The following is a 12,648-nucleotide window of genomic DNA, read 5'->3' as shown; positions in this document are numbered from 1 at the left end:
TCCCAAGTTACACAGTTTATATTTCCAGAGCACTTTAGGCTCCATAATAAAAATCGCTTTTACCAAAACACAGCCCTTCTAGAGTAAGTTATTCTCGTTCCAGGACGGCAGTCCTCTTAAGTGTGTAAGTCTGAAATCCAAGGCAGGGGTGAGAATGAGTAAAAGGTCACTGGACTCATGTTGGAAATGGGATCTATTTGCTCCATGGACACTAACTAGATTTTAATTCCATCATTGACCGAGGGGTCAACAGTTGCCATCTAGATGAAGAATCAGAGCTTGGGAGTCATTCACAATGGATCAAAGCCTAGTTTCTCTTCTTTGCTTTTTTTTTTTTTTTTTTTTGGCGGTATGCGGGCCTCTCACTGTTGTGGCCTCTCCCTTTGTGGAGCGCAGGCTCTGGACACGCAGGCTCAGCAGCCATGGCTCACGGGCCCAGCTGCTCCACAGCACGCGGGATCCTCCCGGACCGGGGCACGAACCCGTGTCCCCTGCATCGGCAGGTGGACTTTCAACCACTGCGCCACCAGGGAAGCCCTTCTTTTCCTTTTTAATGCATGGCTATGGAATCTCCTGACCTCCTGTCTATGGCACGTGCAGGGGGACGTGCTCATCACAGGCTCTCAGTGAATATTTTATGATAATAACCATCATCATCGGGATCTGTCAAAAGCACTGAGTGGTCTACAACACAATGAAAAACTCATGGACTGGTGGTCCACTGGTGGAATTTTAATTGCTAGAATCTACTAAGATATTCTTTGTGATGAAATTATAGAAATGTTCTAAGTACATTTTGAAAAGTGTACCTTCTCCATTTTAGGGACACAAATAAGTTACATTGTTTAAACCTTCTACACACTCATTTTTGTCCACTAGATTTGTCCCAACAGAGTGTGTCAACATCACCTACTACAACAGCACTTCTCTTCCTCTTGTTGTATTGCTAGAAACTTTTGTTTACTACATTTAATGTTTTTACATTCAGCATAGAAGAGTACAACCTGTTATATCTTCATTGAGGATTTTTTTCTTTTAATGGAATAAATTAACACTATTTATCATATTGACTGTGTCAGCCTTGGGTTCCACCTTGTCTCCTAATCATGTTCCACTCTTGCCTTCTTTTTTTTTTTTGCGGTACGCGGGCCTCTCACTGCTGTGGCCTCTGTTGTGGAGCACAGGCTCCGGACGCGCTGGCTCAGCGGCCATGGCTCACGGGCCCAGCTGCTCCGCGGCATGTGGGATCTTCCCGGACCGGGGCACGAACCCTCATCCCCTGCATTGGCAGCCGGACTCTCAACCACTGCACCACCAGGGAAGCCCTCTTGCCTTCTTTTTTAAGAAGAAACATCACTTGGTCAAGATTTATTTCAAGGCCTGAAAACAGTGACTAATCGAAAATGGCCCTACTGTGATTTCTTATAATATATGAATACTTAATATAAAACTTTAAAAAATGTAGACACTATTCACTAACTCCTAAACCACACACTATAGGTTTTTCAAAAGCAATAGTTATTTAACAAAATGTAAGATGACAATATCAAAGAATTTTCACACTTAATGAGGACACAATCAGTCGCAAGCTACTCAAACACAAATCTTTTTTACATTTTCCATGTTTGTTTTTAACTTTGTTTCATAGAACCACTGATAATTGAGGCTTCTTTCAAGTATAGGATTTCTGACGTTAAATTACATTTTCTAAGTATTTCTATAAAGAAGAAATGAAAAAGACACATACTACATTGTTTGCCATAAATTCATACACCAAAAAGTCAAAACAATCCAACTGAATTTATTCCTGCTTCCCTCTTCTCCAACATTAGCTTTAGATGTTTTTCTAAATATTATATAAACAGTTTTGTTAAAATCAGTTCTCCCATTTATGCAGATTAGGGGAAAATGGTTTTATAATGAGTTATTTTTAAAATTACCTTCAAGATAGCACTCTTTAGCCTTAAATTACATTGTGCACACACAACTACAACTGGTTGCATTTGCTCAGGAACATATAATCACATTAAAAACAAATAACTTTGTATTTCATAGTTTAGTTGGCTCTTAAATAGTTTCCCAGGGCGGGGGTCAGGCGGAACAAATATTTTGTGTTGTTTAAGAAACTGGTATATATAAATGAACTGCTAGGTGTTCATTTAAACTATGAGGAAACCTACAGATGAACTTTTGGGTGTTTTTTTCTAAAATGCAAGAGATATGCACTTAATCACTGTTCATATAGTGAAGGGATGGGATGGCAGATACAGACACAGATGAAACTCTACATTTTGTAAATGTAGAGTTGGATATTCTAAATGGAAAACCTGACACTGACAATTGTATACAGGAAACAAAGGTTAAGAAAAATATTGAAGAATATCTACTCTTAAAAAGAGAGAAGCGTTACAACACAAAATGAGACCTAGAGATTTGAAAAACACTCATTTTACTTTTTTAAAAGAAAAACAAAAAATAATAGGGAGAGAGTCTAGACCAATTAGAACTGAGGCAGCTGTAACAAAAATGGAACACAGTACAATGATTTGAGCCCTTAAAGGAAATGACTAATTAAAATGAAATTTCACAAGTCTTCGTGTCTATAATAATATATAAATGCACAAAATACAAGAAATACCAAGTCTGAATTTTTCCCCTTAGGTTTGTAATAATAAACTGTCAACCCTCTGCTTAATATAGTTACTTTTATAAGCTTTCTGATTAGCACAGCATGCTATACAGGTACATGCATACTAAAATTTTACCATGAGAATTATAATTCTCATCTCAAACTAGTGACTTGCCTGTTACCCGTATTTATATATATTTCATTTCCATTATAGAACACTTAAGACCTTTCCAGTGGTCCATTTTAGTCAACATATTACATAAAAAAGAATCTTGATTTTTAAAATGAACCTTTTTAGTACTGTAATATGATGGGTTTAATTGAACAGTTGGAACGTAATATGGTAACTACATTGTACTGTTTAATTCACAGCTATAGGAAAATGTTTGATTTTTAAAATATAACCAAGATGAGACTGTAGTTATGAGCAGTAAAATATTAGAAAACAGTGAATGAATAAATAAGATGCTTTTCCATCAATGGCCATTATTTTACTTTTAGGAATCTGGAAGAATTTGTCTTCTCTGAGTTTCAAATGTTCTGGTAAATCTAGTCGTTTCTTAGCTTCCTCGATATCACCTTGAATTGCTGAAATAAGTGACTCTGAAGAATCAAAGTTCTTTTCTGGTCTGAGGTTGCCAACGACGGCCACATTGAGAACTTCCCCATAGAAGTCCTCTTTGGAAGCATGCATGGTATGAGTTTCCATGGACTTTTTTGTATTCTTGCAGTATGGGTTCCATCCTATGCTCACCACCATGTTATGGACGTCTCCACTTCCAACACTGGCCCAACCATAATATATGCCAGTGGATGCATCAGCTGGAGGATTACCTACTACTTGTTCAGGAAAGTTAGCAGCAGGGATGCCCAGCTGCTTGGAGCCGCGACCGAAGCCCAGCACCACCTGGCCGCGGCAGAAGTACGGCAGGCGCCTCATGACTCCGTCCGCTCGGGGTGCGGGCTGCGGTCCAGTCCGCGCGTCCGGCGGAGCCGCAGTCGAGGCGGTGCCCGGAACCCCCAGACCAGCGGGGGGACACGGGCGGGAGCTCCGCATGCCGGCCGGCCGGGCGAGCTCACCTGCGTACACGGGCAGAGCGGCGCGGACGACACGGCGCAGCGAGACTCTCAGGCCGCTGACCGAACAAAAGGTGCCGAGTGACTCAGAGGCTGTGTCTGGGCTCCGGAACGCCGGCGACCGAGGAAGTCTCTTGCCCTGCTTTTGTTTGGATTCATCTTCTTATGTCTTTGCCCACTGCCTTATTTTTATTATTTTGTGATTGACTGGGTACACTGATACAATATTTAGTTTTAACCCAATATAAAAGTCTATGATTCAAAATGAGAGTTTATCCTGATCATTTTATTAACAAGATTTATATGTTTAGTTTTATTTCTACTATAAAACATGGTTTTATGGGCTTTGTTGTTTTATGGTTCTTTTTAATGGACCTTTAAAAAAATTTTTTTATTGGAGTATTGTTGCTTTACACTGTTGTGTTAGTGTCTGCTGTACAGCAAAGTGAATCAGTTATACCTTTTTATAGACTACATTTATCTTTTTTAACTTGACTTTTCCCGTGATTTTGGAAGTCATATCTACTATTTTTATCCTATTAGTAGTGACATTAAATTAAAATGTATTGATATCTATTTTCTCTATTTTTCATTATCAAAAATAGAGCAATATCAATTGATTATTCCTTATGTAATATGAGGAATTTACTTTGCTTTTACTTCTTGTCAACACACATTTTAACTGACAATCCCATTTGGGTCACAATCCTTTTTTCCTCATAATTCTGTAGACAATTCTGTCTTCTTCATGTTGCAAAGGAGAAGTGGGAGGCAAGCTTTATCTGCATGGATACTCACTGAATCTGTTTTTATTCTTGAAATTAAAATAAATTATCAAGATTAAGTCTAGGCATTAAAATTTTTTCATTATTTTTGTCTGATTTTCAGAAAACTCAAGACTTTAGCTCAGGAAAACTTCCCTCAAATTGTTTTTTAATAATGGCTCCATTTTTATTGGTTCTTTTTCTTTTTCTGAAGTTCCTAGTGTCTACATATTAAACATGTCTCTTGCCCATGCTTTTTATATATTCTCCCATTCTTTTTAGCTCTTTGTCTTTTTTCTCTGAGTTTTGTGATGTAAAAGTTTCTGCTCCATCAAACCTGTTTGCTGCAGGATCCATTTTGCTGTTCACTTCCTCCATTTCAATCTGAAATGAACATTTTTTTAAAAAAAAATCTCCGTGCTGGCTTCCATAACCTGTTTGTTTTTCTCTTTATGGTTCCCTGCTCAAATTTCATAGAAGAAATGTCCTTTTGAAGCTTTTTGGAAACACAAATCAGGAGTGCTTCCTGCGTCTCTTGTAGAAACTATATTTCATAGAAAAATATTTTCTCTGATTCCTCAGAGTGGTCCCTTCTGTTGAACTCTGCTATCTTTTCATTTGCCTGGCAATTTTTCTCTGTGTGCTCATCATTACAAAGGGAGCACAATATTTGTCCAGGACCAGGAATTGAGATCCCAGTCTGAATTGTTCCGACCCAAGGGAAGGGAAAGGAAGAAAATATAGGTTTAGATTTACTAAATACTCAAGTTTTGCTTTGCTGATTCAGTGGCCTGGGGAGCTAGGCAGCTCAGGAGTGAACCAGCAGAGGTGGCCCCGCAGGAAGCTCTTCATCTCTGCTCAGTGTTTTTCCTAAGTTTTGGAGGGCGTCAGGTATTTTCTGGGAGTGTCCTTGTTCTTTGCTGAGTGCTGGCCGAGGGACACTCCTGTTCTTGACCTGGGCTCATCGTCCACAACAGGTGTCATCTGGGGGTTAGAGCCACCGTGGGTTTGTGAACTGACAGCGTGATTTCCATCTACTGAGTCCCTAACTCCCCCCACCGCCCCTCCCCCGCAGCGCACTGCCCGGCAAAACTACGACAGGGCATTGGAGGGAGTCTCCCAGCCTTTCCTCCTAGTACTTCCTAGGTAAATTCCTCCTTTACATATGAGGAACTGCACATCCTCACAGTGCTCGTCTAAAAGAAGCTCTGGGACATTTTGGACATGAGGCTGTCATGCTCCCCTACTCTCTACAGCTGATTCACATTTCCCTGTTTTCATAATAACTGAACATGTTAGCTCGAAAGTTGCTGAGGATAATTTCTCTTATTTCACAGTATACATGTTTTGCTGAATTTTCTTCCTGAAACTGAAAGAGTCCAGTTTTCTTTCCTTTGGAGCAAATGGTATGTAAAACGCCATATAAACCCCATTTTAATTTGGAAGCTGTTCCATGGAATATATTGTCCAGTTTAACAATGAGTCCCATTGTCAAATTTATTCTCAATATAAAAAGCAGTCACAGATTATCAAAACTTCCAAGCTGGTCAGTGTTCTTTCTATAGGTTTCTGGTGGGATGTTTTGCAGATAACATTTTGTGTAGGAAGCAATCATGGCTTCATTCCATGATAGGCAAGTTGCCAGGAAATACTAAATCAAGTGGCAATAGAGTCCCTAAAGAAAGTTGTTCCTGATTTATGATGATTGTTCCAACAATACTGCTGCACTTTTTACACATGGAAATGACCACTGAGTTATGTTTTGCATTATGTCAGAGAACAGCCAACCTGCCAGATCCAACGTTGCAGCTGGAATGCAGAAAAGCCCCATTATGTTAATTTCCAAAGTCTGGGAAAAATGACTTCTTATTCCCAAAGGGCAAGTACTTTTTTTTCCCTCCAGCACATCTCACACTCTGAATCTATGGTGGCATTTTAAAAAGTGGGAAACAGCCTAAGCTGGGTTTGAGGTGGGGTGTGGTGGAGGCAAAAATGGCAGGAGTGGAGGGGCTGACGACAAGGGGAAAAAAGGAAGACTGATCAATAGCAGGGGGTCGCCAAGGGCCGAGGAGGGGTCTGCATTATTTTCGAGAATTGATCACAGTTTCAAGAGAAAAGTTCAGCAGACTTATCTTCCAACTGTTGGGAGTTGCCTGGAACCCTCAAAAGAGTGTGTGTGTGTGTCTGTGCGTGTGTGTCTGTGTTGTATCTGTGTCTGTGAGATTGTGTGTTCCTGTATTTTGCTCCTGAAGCTTTAAGAAAAGCCTAGACGAGCATTATCCAGCAGAAATGTAATACAAGCCACATATGTAATTTAAAATTTTCTAGTAGCCACATTTAAAAAAACTAGGGCTTCCCTGGTGGCGCAGTGGTTGAGAATCCGCCTGCGGATGCAGGGGACACGGGTTCGTGCCCCAGTCTGGGAAGATCCCACATGCCGCAGAGCGGCTGGGCCCGTGAGCCATGGCCACTGGGCCTGTGCGTCCGGAGCCTGAGCTCCGCAACGGGAGAGGCCACAGCAGTGAGATGCCCACGTACCACCAAAAAAACTAAACAACTGGTAAAATGATTTAACAATACAATTTATTTAACCTAATATGTCAAAAATATTATCATTTCAACAAATAACATACCTAAAACTTATTAATGAGATAGGTAACACTTTTCTTTTTATAGTGGGTCTCTGAAATCTGGTGTATATGTGGTGTGTATTTTACACTCACTCACAGCACATCTCCCTTTGGACCAGCCACACGTCTCAATCCCAATAGCCACATGTGCTAGCTTGTGGGATGGAGCAGGCTGGACAATGAAGAACAATCACTCTCACAGTTCTGACTCATTCAACTCTGCTCAACTCTTTGTGCTTCCCTAAACCTACAGCTCCCCCTCCTCTGGAGACCCCAGAACACACCTGTCAAAGGAACCCCCACTACCAGCTCCTTGAAGAACGGTACATGAAGCATCACTCTTTTGGCTACTCCATCAGCCTTCCTTACTCAACAGGTCAAGAAAAACCTTATGATTAAAAACCCAAGAACCTGGGAAATACATGTGTAAAAGCACCTTGACACATCAGCATTGCATTTGGACTTCCAGGAGGAAGCTATTCTTTCTCCCTTGGTCTTCGCTGCCCCCTTCCAACCTTTGTCTTACTAACATTTCCAATAAATGTTCTCCTTCCTTCCTCCCTGGTCTCCTTTTCCAGACTGAGCAGGATGTGGGCGAGGGGGGCTGCTGGGGGCATTTCTGTGTCCTGTCCTGGGGAAGATGCTTGCAGAGGGGAGGCAGGGAAGGTGGAGCCAGCTCTCACTTCACTGTCAGTCCTGCAGCAGAAGAGTCTGAAGCTGGACCAGTGCATCTACATAAAACAAAAGGCAAGGCTGGAGGGACTCCCTGCAATGGTTCTTGAAGATCTACAGAGGGGTGGACACATGAATGAAGCTGTCCAGATGTCAGATGAGATTGGTGGGAATTGTGGAGAACTGGAGGACACTGGCCCCACCCAGCACATTTCAATTTACTCTTTAACCCTGTGCAGGCCAAACTACACTGGACAGAGCCCCAGAGTCATTCGTTTGTGGTACACACTGCCCTGCCAAGTCACACAGGTAATGACCTTTCCTAGTAAAGGGCCATGTCCTGGGGATTCACATCACAGCCTGACAGTGGGTATCTGGAGATCTGATGTTTTGCCTCCTGGCTCCCCCTACTTGGGATCTGCTGTCTATCAACTGCCTGGCTTGAAGTTTGGGGAACCTGCTCACCTTCATCTTCATGTATATTGACAACCACATCACTGACCTTACAACCAACCTCCTGACCTTGCAGACTCTCAGTCCTCACTTCTAATGGCCCCAAATTCCATTCAGAACTGGGTCCTCAAATGGGGTGAAATGTAACATGCAACTTGGAATCATGGGGCAGTTGGTTACCTCTGAACCCATGTCAGTCACTGACTTTCTCCACAAAGCTGTAGGCACACCAAAGCCCAAGTATTTGGAGGCTTAAACCCACCAGCTCTGCCCAGAAGTCCAGGTGGAAGCACTGATGCCCTGCCCAGTCCTGACCAGACCTCTTCTCAAGAGGTTAGACTCTGCCCTAAACTTCCAGCAAAGTGCCAGACAGATCAGGTTGAATAAAAACGTTGTTATCTTCCTATTTCACCTGCATTTACTGGAAACTTCTGCTATTGCCCAACTACTAGAACAGATTTCCCCTTGGAAATGACACTGGCTTGGATCTTGCCTGCCTCTGCCACACCTAGTCCCAGCTTCCTCTTCCTTCTGGCTCCAGCCCCAACACACTGCCCTGCCAAGTCACACAGGTAATGACCTTTTTTTCCCCATGTCTTTCTTCTTCTTGGGAGGAAATAAGCTAGAATGAAGAGAGGAAGGGCTTTTGAGTCTGAGAAATCTGGTTTTGAATCTCGGCCCCAAGATTTAATGATTCTGTGATCTCAGGCAAATTACTCAACATCTTTGAGCCTCAATTATTTTCACCATTAAAATGTGATCAGGGCTTCCCTGGTGGCGCAGTGGTTGAGAGTCCGCCTGCCGATGCAGGAGACACGGGTTCGTGCCCTGGTCCGGGAAGATCCCACATGCCGCGGAGCGGCTAGTCACGTGAGCCATGGCAGCTGAGCCTGCGCGTCCGGAGCCTGTGCTCCGCAACGGGAGAGGCCACAACAGTGAGAGGCCCGCATACCGCAAAAAAAGAAAAAAAAGAAAAAAAAAATGTGATCAATCTTATTTCATAAGCTTGTGGGGAAGATCAGAAAAGATAGTGCTCCTAAGATACTTAGCCTATAACAGACATTTGGAACACATTGGCTAGTGTTACCATTGAACCAGCACTTTGCCCATGTTGCAACTACCAGTCTCTTCTTCCCTCTTCCCTGTTCTCAATCACCATTAGGAGCCTTTTGACCCCATTGGTAGCAACCATAGCCTGGGTCCCACGGATTGCTATTTTCTACTGGTCTCCCATAGACCGCCTAGCAATGCCCTCCCCATCCCAAGCTCTCTTGGTATATTCTCTGCCTGTGGCCGGGACCCATTTAGTCCTTCTTAGGTCCCTCCCTGTCTTCTTCCAAGAAGCCACATCCCATGCTCTGGATGACTGGATTAGGGAGGGGCACTAGTCTCAACCATCAGGACGGCCAGAAAGAGATGAGAAAATAGTCCAGCTCCTAGAGATTTCCAACACAGCATAAACCACTATGGGGTGAAAACAGCTTCTCTAAATATAGGCTAGATAGATATAGCAACAGTTCACTGCCAAGACCTTTCCAGGGTTGCATCTTAATGGGTACAATGTTTATTTAAAGCCAACCATACCTGAGCTATCTAATAAGAGCAACCATTGAATACTGTTCTTGTCTCTACCTAGAGTCTATTCTAGAGCTCAGCCCTTTTAGGTTATAAATCAATGTCTCAGGGTGAGTGATGCTAGCTCCTACAACTAACCCTAATATCTCAGTCACTTAACACACAAGGTTTATTTCTCAGACAGTATTTGATGTGGGTCAGGCAGCCCCCTCCATCTTGAGCTATATGACCTAGGACAGTGTCCTCCAAAGTCCCAGCAGGAGGGAAAGAGGAGGCACACTGACCTGCTCATCCTGGAAGAGACCCTTGTCACCTCTGCTTACAGTTCATTGTCCAGAACATTTGACTCACTGCAAGGAAGCCTGGGAAATGTGGAAAGCGTATGAAATATTGTTGAGCAGGGCTCTGCTCTAGAGTATGTGTTTGTGTGTATGTGTGTGTGAGGGGTGTTTATGGACTGCTGACGCATGTCCCTGTATGTGTGTGCCGGTGCCTTTTCTATTCCTAACGTGTCCTCGCCCTGCTCCTCTACATCCCTCTATTCCTTTGAGGGACTTGTGAGGGACCAGCCTCCCAAAGTGTTTGCAGAAAATAGGTGCTTTATCATTTCAATTTAATACAACTCACTCAGCTTCTGATGAATGTCTCTTATAGTAACAATAAAAATAGAAAAAGGTGTCATTTATCAACTCTCCTCAAAGTTGTAGGTTCTATGCTAATAAGCACTTCATATTTCTTATGTCATTTAATTGGCCTACGAAATAGGTGCTGTTTTTATCATCATTTTACAAATGAAGACAGAGGTTTGTGAAGATAATATCCCATGGTCGAAAGCAAATAAGAGGAGATCTTGGGACTCAGCCAACCCATCCAACTGAGACCCGTTGGGGCTGGCCTTTACACCACACATGTCTCTGAGGAGATGCCAGCATGACAGGGTGAAGACGGGAGCTATCTGCAGGCTCACAAGTGAAATGATTCCTATGGGGTTTCTTGTTTAGATTTTAATCCCCCAAAATTCAGAAAAGTATTGGGAACATTCACAAATATTTGAAGTTCTCATTTCACAGCTTATACATTTTTTTTCTTACAATGCAACACAACATTTCCAGTGAGACAGCATCAAAAATCCTTAGCACCATGGGGCTTTGCAAACTAAGACTATAGCGTGATACAAATAAAACTGTTTTTCTTAAGATATTTATAATGCTCTTGGATTTATTTAAATAAGCTTCATTTGTTATATCAGCTTTCGAATTGTTGTCAACTTTAAAAAGGCAATCACTAATACTCCATAAAATTTGTTCCTAACTTTTTACAAATTTATTTTTCCTCACTATTTTAACGTATCATGATTTTCTCCAAAAGGCTGAAAATTAATTTTGGGAAATATAGATAGATATACTGCACTAAAGTTGCAGAGAGCTAAGTGCTCATGAAGACTTACACCACTTTCCAAAGAGGGTTTTTGATTCAGGTCAGGCTAGATGTCAGCACTGCAAACACACGAAACCCGGCTGTTGAAAGAATATTTGACTTTTGTGTCCCCAGTTCTCTCTCACTGGATTTTCAGTTTCATGTACCTGTATGAGTGTATCTGTATCCTTTCATATTCCCACATCACCCTAGTATTCTTCTTCAGTATCTGATTTTGTCTAATTTCAAAATTTTTCTTTTTAATAAATAACTCTGGCCCTGGGACTACTCAATTTTCACCTAGGGACCAGGAGAAAATAAACATCAACACACTGATAATAAAAGTTGCTTTCAGGCTTCCCTGGTGGCGCAGTGGTTGAGAGTCTGCCTGCCGATGCAGGGGACACGGGTTCGTGCCCAGGTCCGGGAGGATCCCACATGCCGCGGAGCAGCTGGGCCCATGAGCCATGGCAGCTGAGCCTGCGCATCCAGAGCCTGTGCGCCGCAACGGGAGAGGCCGCAACAGTGAGAGGCCCGCGTACCGCAAAAAAAAGTTGCTTTGAAAGTGCTCCTCACAAGTCACGCTTGTTCAATGTCCACAATGAAGCTATATTTCTAGTTATTTCCTTCAATTGCACACAGGCGAAAGGCTCATATTTCCAGCACACTCTTGCTCCTAGAAAGCTGAATTGCAGGGGAGCAGCTTGGCCCCCTGCTCATCTTCAAGGTGGATGCAGCCCTGCAACAGTGCAGACGAGGCCAGACGGAACTCATTGTGGCAGCTAAATCCCCAAGGTTTGCTCACAGAGCCTGTTCCTGTGCCATTGTCATCAACCTGTCATGAGACTCCAGCCATCATTCCCAGAAATCCATGTACCTGGCCATCTACTCCCAAGTCAAATTGCTTACTTTGGGGCACACCTTCTACACAAAGAGAAATGAAACTTGAGGAAATTCAGACTGACTCCAAGCCAAGCTCCCAGGCTGAAATAGCATGCCAGTGCTGAAAGCGTCTGGCCCTTGCCCTCCTTCTCAAAGGCCTCCATCAGGAGCCTGGACCCTTGCAGCCCTTAGAATGCCCAGCCGTGCATGCAGTATATAGAGTTCATAAAGCACTTGGCCAACTTTCTATTCAAGATGATTCTGGTTACAACTTAGTTGTATCCCCATATGAGACAGGTATAATTTAAAAAAAAAATCGACCCGAGACATACTCCATTTCACCCTTCAGTTATCAAACCCAGGTCACCAGCTGGCACTTGGAAGAATCCTGGGGACAGATTTGCATAAACTTGAGCAGTCCCTCATTTGCTTAATTCCCAAGATATTTCTGAACACCACTGCCCTAAGCCCTAGTTGTGGCAGCTCTAATTCATTCCTCTTTCCTCTCGCAACCCTCAGCTACAAAAGAAAAAAGGAAAAAAAAAAAAAA

The 12,648-nt window shown here is 42.7% G+C and overlaps 1 pseudogene; it reads right to left on the bottom strand.

Moving 5' to 3' along the window:
• Positions 1-3,050: 3,050 nt before the first annotated feature.
• LOC131750320 (riboflavin kinase pseudogene) lies at positions 3,051-3,601 on the bottom strand (annotated as a pseudogene).
• Between the last annotated feature and the right edge of the window lie 9,047 nt (positions 3,602-12,648).

The sequence above is a fragment of the Kogia breviceps genome, chromosome 2, assembly GCF_026419965.1.
Source record: "Kogia breviceps isolate mKogBre1 chromosome 2, mKogBre1 haplotype 1, whole genome shotgun sequence".
Classification (NCBI taxonomy): domain Eukaryota; kingdom Metazoa; phylum Chordata; class Mammalia; order Artiodactyla; family Physeteridae; genus Kogia; species Kogia breviceps.
The sequence above is the reverse complement of the archived record's forward strand: the minus strand, read 5'-3'. Positions and strand labels throughout refer to the sequence as shown.